A 16,616-nucleotide genomic window follows, 5' to 3' on the forward strand; every position below is an offset into this window, starting at 1 on the left:
ACAGAGCAAGGGGTCTTCAGATAGACTTTAGAGAGTCTATGAACTTGAGTGGGAAATGAATGACGTCTTTATTTGATGCTAAGGTCATAGTGGATTGAACACCAGGACTAATGTCAGGAAAACCTGAGTTCAGATGTGGCCTCAGACCCTTACTAGTTGTATCACCGTGGGCAAGTCACTTAACCTCTATTTACCTAGTTTCCTCATCTGTAAAAGGGGGACAATAATTGCACCTACCTCCCAGAGTTATTGTGGGGATCAAATGCCATAAAAATTGTAAAACACTTAGCTCAGTACCTGGCACATAATAAGCACTATATAAATGTTAGATATTATTATTACTAATGTAGTTGGTTTCTCTTATAATCTTGTGTATTTTATTTTATGCATTTAAAAACATTATTCTGTGAAGGGGTCCATAGGTTTCACCAGAGTTACAAGGGATTCCATATCTTGAAAAAAAGCTTAAGAACCCCTGCATTAGTGTCCGCTCTTGAATGAAGTTCTGTTTACATATACCATAAAGCATTACTTGTCAGTAATGTAAATTATTGTCAGTAAATAAACTGCTGACTCAAGTTACTTCTTTTAGAACTGTGGTTTTGAATTTGAAACAATTTAAACAGAGATTTCTATTTTTTTTCCTAGGGAAGTCAGTGTATGAGGAATATAATACTGTATATGAGCAAGAAGTACCTTTTTTCCAGTAGAATGTCCTGTGATACTTAACTCAAAAGGGAGAGGGTCAGGGGTGGTTTTTGTGGCTTCGTTTTTTTGCTTGTGTGCTTCTGTAAGGTCTCAATTTGATAGGGAAGTATGTTTTTACAACTTTTACATTTACAATAATAATGTCATATTTATGTAAACTTTTTAGCTTATGAAGCACATTCCTCACAAATACCTTCATTATAGGTTCATAAATTTAAAGCTGAGTGACACCTTAAAAATAATCTAGTTCCACCCTCTTGTTTTCCTCATGAGGAAACTGAAAGCCAGAGATGAGAAATGACTTACCCAGAGTCATACAGGCAATGTTTCAGAGGTGGAATTTTACCACAAATCCTCTGATTCTACTCTGCTACCTTGTTTGTGAGCTAAGTAGTTTAAGCATTCTTTCGTATCGGGAAACAAAAGTCCAGAAAGGTTGTGACTTGGATTGCTGCTAGGTAGCAGACTTGGGACTCCAATGTGATCATTTTGACTTGAAGTCCAGTGTCTTTTCCGTTGCATTACACTACTTCTATTGCTTTACCAAGAGCTTTGTGTCATTTGTGGGTTTTGCTGTGTTCATATGGTTTAGAGTAAGAGGTAACTTTTTAAAGTAGTTGGTGATTATGGCTCTATATATTATTACCTCTTATCAACTTTTTGTGCCTCCTTTCTTTATGGTTTGAAAGTGTTTAGGGTGACTTTTTCATGGAATTTAGGAAAGGTTGGGTAGGGTTTTGCTTATGGAATTGAGGAGATGTTGGAAGAGGACTTAAAGTTAAGCAGCTTTTGTCATTTAGTTGGAAAACCATTTGTCTGGCCATTTCTCTGGCATGAACATGTGTGAGAATGATGAGAAAATACATGATTGTTAGACAAGTAAATTCAATGCACATCAATCCACTTTTTCTTGAGAATTTACCATATGCAAAATATTTTATTTTGTGTTGTGAAGGGGATGCAAAAACCATAAAACTAAATAACTGTCCTCAAGTATCTTATAATATAATAGGAGTCAAGGCTTGAAAATACAAAATATTAAGTATCTTCTTCAGGAGCTTACCCTCTCTAGTGTTGGGGAAGACTTGCTACCTTCACTGAAAATTATATAGCACAAAACAGTATGTGCTTAAATTTTGCATGCATGGTTTTGACCAGTGGTTTCTAAAGTGCTGGCCCCCAAAGGGCCATAGCATGACCCCAAATAGTCATGTTCTCAACAAATTGGAGGGTGGCAAGAAAGGCTTAAATCTGACCTCTCTAGAAGATAATCAAATCTTGGATTTATCTCTAATACATTTATCCTTTACCCAGCATAACTCCCTATTTCGTCCTCTCCTCTGCCAAACAAGCAGGCAGTCTCCCTCCCTCTTCTTATACTTTACATCAAGTTCTATAGGGCTGTTATGATGTAACTATATCCCAATCACTCAAAGCAGTAGCTCCATAGGTGACATTGTGAAACTTCTTCTCAGTTTAATAGCATACCCACCTCCTGTCCCCTAGTTCAACTTGTGAGTGTGAGAGGTGCTCCTCAGAGAATGAGCCCTGTACTCTAAGGCAATGATCCATGAGTAAAGGCCTTCTGCATCTTTGGATAAAACACAAGTCTTTGTGTCACACAGCATGAACAGACATAGTTTACAGTCTGCATTACAGATCTTACTATGTTAGTTTTTCCTCTTAAAACCCACCTCTCTGCAAAATTTCCTTTTTTCTTTTGAGGTCTTTGCCATCCTTTCAGTCAAGAAGATTTACAGACTTGATTTCATTCTTGACTCCTCATTTTCATTCAATCCACAAGTATCCAGATAGTTGCCAAACCTTGCCATTTCTTAGTTGACAGTGTCTCTCAGATACTGGTACAGATGAAGGAATAAGAGGAAGCAGTACAGGTTAACTGTCTCTAATAGCTCCATTGAAGATTAGTGAAGAACATCAGACTGAGTGGTGATTCAAAAATCCAAGGAGAAACCATAGTAAGTAATTTTTTTCAGCCAAAATTATCAGGGGAGATAGCCAGAGAAAGGTCTTTGGGCAATAGGGTGGAGGTCCAACCACTAGAGTCCATATAAAATCTTCAGGCATATTGAACCTTTGTCTGTGTAATGGATGGGGATGGGGCAGGGTGATAGAGGTGAACATTTAACTTTGTCATTCAGACTGCAGAGCAGGACTATGGATTCAGTACAGAGATTTTGACTTGCTTGCTGCTAAGTAGAACCTGGAATAAGGACAAAGAAGAATAGAAGCTAGGGCCTGCAGAGAAGGGAATGCAGACTCATGGATGAGCCTATAGATCTATCACTCTGACCCTGAGCAGTATCTCAGGGTGAGCTCAGATGACTGGGCTAGAGCTTCCATCTCAGTGACCAGAGCAGGGAGCATTGACTAGAGGAAAGTCTGCAATTCTGTTGCAGTTACTTGGCCTGAACTGCCACTGAGGTCCTTAACAGTTATATGTTTGTGGCTCAGTAACTGGAGATAATAACATGAAGATCCAAAAAATATAGAACAGGACCAAACAAGGGCCCAGTAGTCCCTCCAAAAGTGTGAAAATCCAGGCCCTAATACAAAGTCTCAATTCAGGTATTAAGAATGGAAGAAAAAGTAATCATAGAAAGATAAGGATAAATAACCATTATGGAGTCTGAGGCACCTAAAACAAATACCCAGAAGAGAATAATTCCCCAAAATATGGAAGCAAAGCCTAAAATTAAAATATAGCTTAGCCTTATGATCAACTAGAATTCCTGGGAGAAATTAAGAGTTTAAAAATACTATAAGTGAAATTAGTGCTGTAGAGAAAAGAATGTGAAAAGAAATGAGAGTTCTAGAGGATAGACCTTGATGGAGAATTAGCAGGTAATTACAAAAGGTGTGAAACCTTACCCAGGTCAGTAGATTTGTTGAAAATTAGAGGGGATCTAACTGAAATTAATGAATTCACGATGAAACAAGAAATATTAAAGTAAAAAGAGTGAAAAAAATAGGAGAAAATTTAAGATATCTGATATAAAATACAACTGTTCTGGAAAATACCTCAGAGAGAAAAAATTCTAATGATCATTAGACAACTTAAAAGCCATGACAAAACCAATGACTGTATACCATATTTGGAGAAATCATGAATGAAAACTGTCTGGATATATTAGAGTCAGAGGGAAAGTGAAAATAGTACATCATAACCCAAATCTAGAATTTTTATGTAAAAGGAAAAAATAAATAAGTGTGTGCATACATACACATACATATGCATACATATATATGTTACAACTTGGAATAATTTACCCAGAAAAATTTATAATCCTATAGGGGAAAAAATGGATCTTTAATGAAATAGAGGACTTCAAAGCAATGCTGATGAAATAACTAAAGCTGAGTAGACACTTTGGAATGTAAACACAGGAATAAAAAAACCAAACAAACCATAAAAAAGGTAAACATATATGAGCAGTTGGGAGCAACATAAACCAGGGTGAAGTATTTGTATTTAAGTAGCCTAGAAAAAAATAGTGTATCCTAAGAGTATGAAAATTATCAAGGCCCATAGAAGTTAAAGAAGACAAAAGGCCCAAGATCTATGGGCATACTTGTGTAGGGATTAGTGGCCCCTTTTTCTGTTTGAGTTTTATACCACAGCTCTAATACATGGTCAATTTTGCGTGAAGATAAAATGCGTACCATCTATTTGGTTCATTCTAATTTTCAGGGAGTTTGTACTTCTTGTGACAGACTGTTAATTCACTTTCCAGTTCTTTCCTCCATAGGTCTCATTTCTTTTACAATTTTTTCCTCAACCACTATCATTTCATTTATTTAAAGAAAAATTGTAACTCTCTTAATCTCTTGCTTCATCTTTGCTAGTTGAGTTCTACCCAAAGTCATAGTTATTTTCTTGTTTTATATTTGTGTCTTGAAGTTTTACTGCCACTGCAACAGCTCATTATGATCGTGTCATTCATTTATTCATTTATTTATTTTGCCTTTCTTCTAGCCTCCTTGCTGATTTTCGTCTTGATATTAGGCCTATACTCTGCAACACTTCTGGAAGGAAAGTCTGGGCTAATCGTGTTGCTGCTTTCCTGAAGTATTAAGTGTCATATTATTCAAGATCCCAGGGACGTACTAGGGACTTGTAAGCTTTCAGTGTTTCTAAAATGTTCTGATCCAGAACAAAGTCTGACTACTGCCCCAATTAGTCTGTGCCCTGCAAGTTCCTGATATTGGGTTAGGTCTGGACAATGAAGTGCTGCTGGACTTGGCCCTTATTAGACGTCTGAGAAATTCTGTTCATTCAGAGTAATGGAATTATAGGCTCCCTTTTGGTTTGGAATTCTTGAAAAGAGCTGTTATAAATATTTTTTATATATAGGTCCTTTTCCTTTTTTTTAAAAATCTCTTTTGAGATACAAACCTAGTAGTGGTATTGCTAGGTCAAAGTGTATGCATGGTTTTATAGGCCTTTGGGAACAGTTCCAAATTGCTTTACATAATGGTTGAATCAGTTCTTAACTCTGCCAGTAGTACATTAGTGTCTCAGTTGTCTCACATCCCCTCCAGAATTTGTCATCTTCCTTTTCTATCCTGTTGGCTTACCTAATAGGTATGAGGTAGTATCTCAGAATTGTTTTAATTTGCATTTCTCTAATCAGTTGTGATTTAGAGCATTTTTCCATATAGCTATAAATAGCTTTGATTACTTCATCTGAAAACTGACTTCATATCTTTTGAGCGTTTGTCATTTGGGGAATGGCTCTTATTTTTTATAAATTTGACCCAGTTCTCCATATATTTGAGACATGAGGCCTTTATTAGAGAAATTTGCTTCAAAATTTTTTCACAGTTACGATTGCTAACTATATTTCCCTCCATCCTATTTCCCCACTTGTTTATTCTATTCTCTCTCTCCTTTCACCTTGTCCCTCCTCAAAAGTGTTTTGCTTCTGACTCCCCCAATCCACTGTCCCTTCTGTCAGCACCTCTCACTTCTCTTATCCCTTTCCTCTCCTCCTTTCCTGTAGAGTAAGATAAATTTCTGTGCCCAATTGAGTGTATATGTTATTCCCTCTTTGAGCCAATTTCTGATGGGAGTAAATTTCAAATGTTTCCCTGCCTGTTTCCACATCTTCCCCACAACTGTAAAAGCCTCTTTTATGTGAGATAATTTACCCCATTCTACCTCTCACTTTCCATTTCTCCCAGTGCATTCCTTTTCTCACCCCTAATTTAATTTTTTTAGATATCATCCTGTCATATTCAACTCAAACCTGTGCCCTCTCTCTCTATATATGCCTTCTAGCTGCTCTAATAATTAGAAGGTTCTTATGAGTTATAAGTATCGTCTTCCCATGTAGGAATGTAAACAGTTTAACTTTATTAAGTCCTTTATGATTTCCCTTTTCTATTTACCTTTCTATGTTTCTCTTGAGTCTTGTATTTTTCTGATAATATCTCCTTCTTCATTTCTTACAACACAAGAATATTCCATCACAATCGTATACCACAACTGGTATCCTACAACAAGGGATACCCCTTCAGTTTCTAATTCTTTGCCACAACAAAAAGAGCTGATAAAATATTTTTATACTTTTTATACTAATGGATCCTTACCACCCTCCCCTTGATTTCTTTGGAATACAGACATAGAAGGAGTATTGGTGGGTCAAAGTATATGCACAGTTTTATAACTCTTTGGATATATTTCCAAATTGTTCTCCAGAGTGGTTATTAGTTCACAGTTCTACCAAGAGTGCATTAGTGTACCTATTTCTCCACATCCCCTCTAGTATTTGTCATTTTCCTTTCCTGTCATGTGAACCAATTAATTTGATGGGTGTGAGATGGTATCTCAGAGTTGTGTTAACTTTTATTTCTTTAATTATTAGTTATTTAGAGAATTTTTTCTCAAGACTGTTGAGAGCTTTGATTTCTTCTTCTGAAAACTGGCTTTTCATAGTTATTGACCATTTATCAATTAGGGAGTGACTCTTAATTTGTATAAATTTGACTCAGTTTTTGAGAAATGAGATCTTCATCAAAGAAACTTGATGTAAATTTTTTTTTTGAATTTTGTGCTTTCATTCTACTTTTGGCTATATGAAATTGAAAATTGATACCCCACTTTATTTTATATTAACTATTGATTGTGAATCACTGGAATTGGTACTTATGGATTATTAGAGTTAGATTTAATTGTATAGGCCTTAATATTAGAGTTTGTAAGAGTTTAACTTCCTCATTTCTTTGGATTACAGTCTGTACTCAATCTATCTTGTCCCCAAAGGGAGGAAAGAGGATGAGTCAGTGTGGTCATATGTTCTGCCTAGTCAAAAGCCTAGCACCAGACCATCCTGATGTAGGGGGTTGCTTAACACAGGAGTTTCCAGAGGATGCTGACTAGCTCTGTGTTTTCTGTTGCCCTGGTGCCAAATGTAAGCCAACCCTACACTTTTACCAACTATATAAGAGACTGTTCTGTTTGCTCTAATGTGTCTCTGGTCAGAGACGCCATTGATTTCTATTATTGGCAACTACTAATAAATAGATTAAGCTTGGCACTTTGTGGCTCAGATTCTCTTCATGACAGATTTTTATTGTGACAGCTGCAATGGTTTTGTCTGTCCAAAATTTGTGATTTTATGTAATCAAAATTATTCATTTTATCTTCCCTAATCCTAACTCTCTTTTGGTCGTGAACTCTTTTCCCTATCCAAAGATCTGACAGGTAATTTTTTTTTTCAAATTCCCTTAATCTGCTTATAATATCACCTTTTGTATCCAAATCATGTGCCCATTTTGAGCTTATCTTGTTATGTGGTGTGAGATATTGGTCTGTATTTTTGTTAGACTGCTTTCTAATTTTCTGAGCTGTTTTGATCAAATGATGAGCTCTTGCCCCAATAGCTAAAATCTTTAGGTTTATAAAAAAAACTAGGTTATTGTGGTCATTTACATCTATATGTTGTGTATCTAATCTCTTCCTTTAATCAGTCACTCTATTTGTTATCTAGTACCAAATTGTTTTTTGAGGATTACAACTTGGCAGTGTAGTGTAAGATTTGGTACTGCTGGGCCACCTTCCTTCCATTTTTTGTTCATTGAATTCCCTGATATTCTTGACTTGATTCCTCTAGTTGAATTTTGTTCTTTTTTTTTTCCTTTCTGCCTATATAAAATAGTTCTTTGGTTGGCATGGCACTGAATAAATAAATTTTAGATAGTATTATAATTTTTATCTTTTTTTTATTATATTGGCTATGAGCAATTAATATTTGGTCAGTTGTTTAGCTCTGTCTTTAATTGTGTGAAGAGTGTTTTGTAATTGTGTTCATATAGTTCCTTTGTGTGTCTTGGCAGGTAGACTCCCAAGTATTTTATGCTGTCTGGAGTTATTTTAAATAAATTTCTCTTTCCACCTCTTCTTGCTGGGTTTTGTCGGTAATATATAGAAATCTGATTTTTTAATATACTACATGTTTGCTAAAGTTGCTAATGGTTTCAGTTTTTTTAGTTAGTTCACTCAGGTTCTCATATCATCTGCAAGGAGTAATGGTTTTGTTTCCTTTGTGTCTATTCTTATTGCTTCAACTTCTGTTTCTTGTCTTACTGCTAGAGCTAACATTTCTAGCACAATATTGAATTATAATGATATGATGATTACCATCTGCTTTATCTTTGATCTAATTGAAAAGAATTTTAGTTCATCCCAATTGCAGAAAATGTTTGTCTTGTTTTTACATAGATATTACTTATCATTTGAAGAAAAGCTCTATCTACTCCGGTTTGCTAGTGTTTTTAATAGGAATCAGTGTTGTAATTTCTTAAAAGGTTTTTCTGTGTCTGTTAATATAATCATAAGATTTTTGTTGTTTTTGTTTTTAATACAGTCAGTTATGCTTATGATTTTCCTAATATTGAACAAAGCTCTACATTTCTGATATAAATCCCAATTGGTCATAGTGTATGATCTTTGTGATATATTGCCATAATCTCCTTGCTAGTATTTTATTTAAAATGTTTGCATCAGTATTCATCAGGGATGTTAGTCTATAGTTTTCTTTCTCTGTTTTTGCTCTCCCTAGTTTAAGTATCATAACCATATTTGCGTCATTGAAGGAATTTGGTAGGACTCCGTTAAATGTATTTTCAAATAGTTTATATAATATTGGAATTAATTGTTCTTTAAATGTATGGCAGATTCACTTGAAAATCCATTTGATCAGAGGGATTTTTTTTCTTCAGCGTACTTTTATTCCAGTTGGCCAATTGTATTTTTTAAGGACTTGTTTTCTGCGGTTAATTTTTGTCCTTCCTTTTCCAGGCTATTGACTTTCTCTTGCATACCTCTCATTTCTTTTCCCAATTTTTCTTCTACCTGTTATTTGACTTTTGAAATCCTTATTGAGCTCTTCTAAGAAGGCTTTTTGGGTTTCAGAGCAGGTCATATTCCCTTTTGAGGTTTCAAATGTGGGTTTGTTGACAATGTTGTCCTCTTCAGAATTTCTGCCTTGATCTTCACTGTCCCTGTAATAAGAATCTATAGTACATTTCTTTTTGCTTATGGTATTTGCTTATTTCCTGGCCTTTAAAAAAATTAAGCTCGCCTGTTTGGAGTGGGGGGGCACTGACCCAATCTTCTTTTGCTGGGAGCCCAGGGCCTGGTCACTGGTGTTGTGTGCTGATGCTGGCAGTTGGAGGCTGTAGGGTTCTGGCAGCATAAATGGTGTTGGGCTGGAATCAACAACACTGGAACTCTAGGGGTAGGGTAATCTGGCCCCTGGAGGTTGCCTGCTCACCCAGGCCTTTCGCTTTCTTTGGCTCCTTGCAGATGGATGTTTTTCTGCCTGGGACTTTCCCTCTTAGAGTTGTGCTTTCCCAGAGTTTTGTTGAGGCCCTGGGAGACGTGGCTGCTGGAGAACACCATGGCACCTGGTAGTTTTCCCAGCTAGTTTCCACTGGTTCCCCTGCTCGTACTGGGGCACTTGGATCTCCCCGGTATGCTGAGGTAGGGCTTTCGGCTAGCTTGCTGGGACATTTCTTGTTCTGTACTGCTCCCCCTACCCCAGGGCAAGAGGGACCTTTCCTGTTAATCCCTCAAGCTTCCTGGGCTGTAGGACTGCTGCACCCAGTGTTTCTGCTGGCTCAGCTGTTCCAGAGATTTTCCTGGGGTGATATTTTCTGGCCTTTCAGAGGCTAAGAAGAGAGGGTGAGAGCAACTTACTTCTTACTCCGCCATCTTGGCTCTCAGAAGCAGAACTCCCATAGGAATTTTTTCTTATGTAATTTGTTTATGCATTGTTCATATGTTATGGGTTAAGTATTTTGTTTCTTTTTTGTTCATTTGGGCAATTTATGTTTTTGTAAATATTTATCCATTTCACTTAGATTGTTAGTTTTATTGGCACATAATTGGTTAAAATAATTTCTAATAAATGCTTTAATTTCATCTTCATTGATGATGCATTCACCCTTTTCCTTTTTGATCCTAGTAATTTGGTTTCCTTCCTTTTTAAAAAAATTAAATTGGATAATGATTTGTCTATTTTATTTTTTCATAAAAACAGCTCCTAGTTTTATTTATTAGTTCATTTAAAATTGTTTTTTCAATTTTTTTAATTTCTTGTTTTCTATTTTGGTGTTTAATTGGAGATTTTAATTTTATTGTTTTTCTAGTTTGTTTGTTTTTTACACATAGTTCTTGCATTATTTAATTTACATTATGTAAATTTGACTCCCCAGCAGGTGCCCACCTGCCTGGGCTCCAATTCCTGGCAGGTAGCAGCGCTGGTAATAGCATCCAGGGTTCTCTGCTCTAGGTACTAAATCTCTTCAGACCACAGAGCTGTGAGGTGGAGAGGGACATATAGAGCCCAGTAGGTGGTGGTGGTAGTGGGATGTCTGCAAAATGGTCCACTTACATGAAATAAGAACTGGCTTTATTTCTATATTTCTATTCCTGATTCATTGATCTGCTCTTTCTCTCTTTCATTAATGTAAGTATTTAGAGATATGAAATATCCCCTAGTACTGCTTTGGCTGTATCCCATATGTTGTCTCATTATTTACATTATCCTTAATGAAATTACTGATTGTTTCTATGAGTTGTTCTTTGACCCAGTCATTTTTTAGTGATAAATGATTTAGTTTTTCATCTCTTCTTCTAATGACTTTTACTGAATGTAGTTTTTATTGAATCATGCTCTGACAAGGGTATGTTTAATATTTCTGCTTTTCTGCATTTGGATGTGAGCTTTTTATGCCCTCTTACATGGTCAGTTTTTGTGAAGGTGTCATTTACAACTGAGAAAAAAGTATGCTTCTTTCTATTGCCATTCAGTATTCTTCAGAGATCTATCATATGTAACTTTTCTAAAATTTTATTCCTCCTCTTAACTTTTTAAATTTTATTATATGTTTAGATTTGTGTTGGTCTGATTAGGACAAATTGAGTTTCTCTACCAGTAAAGTTTTACTATTTCTTTTTGTAATTCATTTAGCTTTTCTGACATGAAATTGGATACTATGCCATTTGGTGCATACACAGCTATCCTTTCCACGTTGTGGGGTTTAGGGTTCAGCATTCCTGCAATCTGGGAAATCAGTGTAAACATTTTTGGCTCTCCTATCATACCAGAGAAGAAGTCTGAATTATTATGGTATTAAAAGAAAATACTGCTCATATTGTACAATACATACATTTTATGCGTTTCTAAACTTTTTCTGTGTTGTCTATTGGTCTTTGCATATTGTGTGTAGATTCTGCAAAACTCCTCCTCCCAATTCCGAAACTGTGATGGGGGGAGTCATGGTGTGGAAGGGATAACTGTATTTTTAGTGTTGATACTACTTCATTGTCTCTGGTACCTTTTAGCAAAATGTAGTTTTCCCAGTTATTTCTTTTAATTACGTCTGTTTGTGCCTTTTTGTTTTGTCTGAGATCTTGGTTGCTACTCTTTCATTTTTGACTTCAGCTTAAACATAATAGATTCTGCTCCAGACCCTTATTTTAATTCTCTGTCTGTCTTTCTATTTTTTATGTCTCTTATACATCATATTGACAGATTCTGTTTTCTTATCTATTCTAACGTCCACTTCCATTTTATGGATGAATTAATACATTCACATTCACAGTTGTGATCACTGAGTATTTCTTTCCATTTTATTCTTCTATATTTATCCTTGTCTTTTCTTATTCTGTCTCCTCCTCAAAAACCTATATAGCTTTTGATCATTACCTTAATCTTCCCTACCTCTTGCCCCACAACTCCCCCCCTTTTTTTTTTGAGTCCCTTCTTTTCCTACTTCCATGTAGGTAAGATGAATTCCTATGCCCACCTGTATATGAATGTGTATATGTGTTTGTTTGTATATATGCATATATGTGTACATAATGAATATGTATGTGTATATAATTAATATGTATTCATATATAATGAATATATATTCATATTTCCCTCTTTGATCTAGTGCAGATCAGAGTGAGTTTTAAGTATTACCTCCTTCACCCCATTTTCCCTTCCATTGTAAAAACTTACTTGCATACCTCTTTTGTGTCAGATAATTTCCACCATTATTCCCCTTCCCTCCACGTTCTCCCAATGCATCCCTTTTCTTAATCTTCCATTCTATTTTTGAAATCATTCCAACATAATCAATTTATACCCATGCCATCTGTCTAAATAGACTTTTTCCAATTTTCATAATGATAATGTTTCTTAGGAAATATAATATAGGAATATAAAAAGTTTCACCTCATTAAGTCCCTTATCATTTTTCTTTCATGTTTCCCTTTTTATGCTTTTTTTTAATCCTATATTTGAATGTCAGATTTTCTTTTTAGCTCTAGTCGTTTCAATAGGAATGTTTAAAAGTTCTCCCTATCTTTCTTTTTTTCCAAATATCCCTTTTTTCTCCTGTAGGATTATACTAATTTTTGCTGGGTAAGTTATTCTTGGTTGTAATCCTAGCTCCTTTAACTTCCAGAATGTCATATTCCAAGACCCTCTGTCCTTTAACATTGTTGCTTCTAAATCTTGTGTGATTGTGACTGTGGCTCTACATATTTGAATTATTTCTTTTTTGGCTGCTTGAAGTATTTTCTCCTTAACCTGTGAGCTCTGGAATTTGGCTATCATATCCCTGGGAGTTTTCCTTTTAGGAGATAATTTTTGCCTTCTTTATTTTTGCTTCCCTGGCAATTTTCCTTTACACTTTCTTGAAATATAATGTCTATGCTTTTTTTTTTTGTCATGGCTTTCAGGTATTTCAATTTTTTTTTTTGTGAGGCAGTTGGGGTTAAGTGATTTGCCCAGGGTCACACATCTAGTAAGTGTCAGAGTGTCAAGTGTCTGATCTGAGACCAATTTGAACTCAGGTCTCCTGACTCCAGGGCCAGTGCTCTATCCACTGTGCCTCTTAGCTGCTCCTTAATTTAATAATTCTTAAGTGCTTATACCTTGGTCTGATTTTTCTGATGAGATATTTCAGACTTTATGTTTCATTTTCTTGACTTTGTTTTATTGTTTATTGAAGTTTCTTGTAGTCATTGACCTCCTCTTGACCAGTTCTAATTTTTAAGAAGTTACTCGCTTCAGTAATGTGTTAAGTGTCATTTACCAAGTTAATCCTTTTTTAAAATTTTCTTGCATTGTTCTCATTACTTCTCCCAGTTTTTCCTCTCTCACTCTTATTTGATTTTTAAAATAATTATTTTGCTCTCTTTTATCTCTTTCTTTAGCTCTTTTAGGATTTCTTGTTGGGCTTGTGTCCAGTCTGCATTTTTCTTTGATGCTTTGGAAGTATGTATTTTTGAGTAGTTTTCTTTTGAATTTCTATCTTGAGCCTCCCTGTCACAGTAGAAGCTTTTCATAGTTGTTCTTTTTTGTTCTTTTTTGCTCATTTTTCTAGCCTATTTCTTGACTTCGAACTTTATGTTAGAGTTTGGCTCTGCTTACCTCTGTGGAGGATGCCAGGCCTGAGCTTCTATGGCTCAATCTGGGAGATTCTGGGTTTTTCATGGTTCCAGGGTGGTATGATCTGTGGAGAGTTCTGTTCATTGCCCTCCTGGTCTGTGGTCAGGTTCTTACACAGTTAGGTTTCCTGATCCCTCATGACTGTGACTGATCCTCTCTGACTTGGAATTGTAACCTGGAACTGGATAATAGGCTACAGAGCTGCCAAATGGCACCAGATACTGGGCCTAGTGCTAGCATAGGGGTTCCCTGGAATCTCTTTCTGACCAGGTGTTCTCTCCCTTTATTGTGCCTGTGTGTTGTTTGTGCCCAATGTTCCTGTTGCTACTGCTGCTGCTACAGCTGCTGCCTCTGATGCCACAGCAGGTGTGACTTATGCCAGCCCACATCCTAGTGTCTGCAGACCTCTCTTTCTGTTTATATAAGCTCTCCTAGGCTGGAACAATGAGTCACTCTGACTTTTTGTTGGCTTTTATACCCAGAATTCATTTTTCCTGCTGTGGTTGTTTTGTTGAAGTTTTGGGGAGAAATTTGGCAGTTAGGAACTTTCACTCTGGCATATATTTTCTCTTCTTCTACTTACATACTAGTTTGAAAAAGATAAATAAGGAAACTATATTATATTTGAAGACATTATAGAAAATGAATTAATATAAATACCATCTGCATTGAATATGTATTTTTCCTGCATAGGAAGATCAGGTACTTTTGATTATGGTATGGCACTATATTTTGCTTGAGTTGGCCAATCCACTGCTTCCCTGAATTGAGCAGGTGTTTCAGCCATTGGGTCTTGTTCCTGTCACATTAAGCCAGATCATTTATTTAAGCTGATAATACTTGCTGGACTTTGAAGGTCACTTGGCACTAGGCCATCTATGCTTTGTGGGTCGTCTGTCATCTGCCACTGTTGTCTAGGTTAGGTGTTAACTATCTTTTTTCAGTAAATTATTACTGTGCTCTTTCATCAAAGGCAGAGACCCTTAACCTTCTTTTGGCGGGAGCCACTCCTCTTTGACACTCTCAGGCCCTTGGTTCCTAAATTACCCACCTGTTGGCAGAAGGTTGGGTAGGTCTATAGTTCAGAACAAGGTTCCCTTTATGAAGTCTCCTACCCTTAGTTATGGTAATTATACAGTTACATTTTCCATTTAACTTTAGCAGTTTTATTGGAAGAGTACCTAGAAACTAGTGACTTGTTTTTTCTATCTTTTTCTCAAGCATTTGAACTCTTCCAAGTTTCAAGTATCCTTCATAGATTTGAAATGCTTTCTTTACGAAAGGCTTTTGCATTTCACTGTCTTAACTTCAACTTTACTGAAGTTTAAATGAGGCACAACCTCAAACAAGTATTGCTATCCTTATTTCAAGAGGAAGAAAGTTAGGCCCCAAAACTTTTCTGTGTTTCCACAGCTCTTCTCTAGAGGAGTTGAACCCAGCTCTTCTATAATACTTATAATGCTCTTCTTATAGCTCTTCTTACAATGCTTTTTTTCCCTTTTAATGCATTGTAGAGATAATAGTATATTCATAAAGCTATAGTAATAACAAATATAATTTGCCAAACCTAAAGTGGAGTCCTTGAATACATTTATGTAACATCAAGAAGGGTCTTTTCTTCCAGTGTCAGAGCAAGGCATCAAGTCAGATCTGAATCTGAACCTTATAAAGCCTTTTTTCAACATTAATATTTATTCAGTCTTTGTTTAGATGATATCAAGCGTATCACCTCTTAATGCAATCAACCATTTTTCTTTTTGGAAATCTGTGTGTCACATTGCTTCTGTTTTTGCGTCCCCCCCCCAGTGTCTGTCTGTCTGTCTGTCTCTCTCTCTCTCTCTCTCTCTCTCACCACCCCATTGCTTTTCTTCCTCTTTTTTTACCTTTCTTTACCAGTTTCCTCTCATTTGCTTTATATGTTATGAATTCCAAACTTCAAAATCCCTTATCACTTGACTTTAACTCTTTTTCAATAAATATGCCCGGTGTCGTCTTTGACTGATTGCTCCAACCATTATTGCCATCATTTATGCATCACTATGATTTGATTTTCAGATACTTTTACATTTTTTATATCTCTAGTATTGAATATCACAGTGGAGTTAGAATCTTTTGTTGACATCCATTGTAATGTTTTAATGGTTAATGATCCTATTTGATCTCTCTGGGTAACTAGAAAGATTCTTTGACACTTTATCTGCCATCTTCTTCATCTTAATCCATTACATCCTAAAAATGTTTGAGATTCTTTGAAAATAAGGATGAAAGGAAAATGTGGAATGAGACCAGCATTCATAATTTAATCTTTTTTTCTGTAAAAGTTGGAATTTCTACAGAAAATATTTATAACTTGACAAAATTGAAAACTGTGCATATGTCCAGCCTACTTATGTCACTTATGAAAATATTTGTCTTAGAATCTACCCCTCAGTAAACATTAAGTATCTAGTATGAGCCAGGAAGTGTACTGTATGTTGAGGATATAAAGACAAAAGTGAAAGAATCTAAAGAATTAATAAAAATATCCCAGATAGCCTATCCATTTCCTTCCTAATCTAGTTCAAACTTGATTAAAATGTTCACTGTATGTGTTGTGGCAGCTAGATAGTAGGCTGTCTTCCCTTCTCCCTTGATACTGTCTTGTTTGGTGACCGTATCAACTTCTGTGGATTCACTTATGTATGGTTAGGTGTTTTTCAGATCTAGAAAGCTAGATAGTGTGGTGAAAAGAGCACTGGGTAGGGGCGGCTAGGTGGCGCAGTGGATAGAGCACCGGCCCTGAAGTCAGGAGGACCTGAGTTCAAATCCAGCCTCTGACCAAACACTTGACATTTGCTAGCTGTGTGACTCTGAGCAAGTCACTTAACCCCAATTGCCTAAAAGCAAAAAAAAGAAAAGAAAAGAAAAGAAAAGAGCACTGGACTTCAGCCTTGT

General features: G+C 36.0%; 1 protein-coding gene across 4 annotated transcripts in view; it reads left to right on the forward strand.

The window, feature by feature from the left end:
- TBCD (tubulin folding cofactor D) overlaps positions 1 to 16,616 on the forward strand; it is a 502,517-nt gene that overhangs the window by 340,777 nt on the left and 145,124 nt on the right. The window lies entirely within an intron of this gene.

Source organism: Phascolarctos cinereus, unplaced genomic scaffold, assembly GCF_003287225.1.
Source record: "Phascolarctos cinereus isolate Bilbo 61053 unplaced genomic scaffold, phaCin_HiC Scaffold_5;HRSCAF=322, whole genome shotgun sequence".
Classification (NCBI taxonomy): domain Eukaryota; kingdom Metazoa; phylum Chordata; class Mammalia; order Diprotodontia; family Phascolarctidae; genus Phascolarctos; species Phascolarctos cinereus.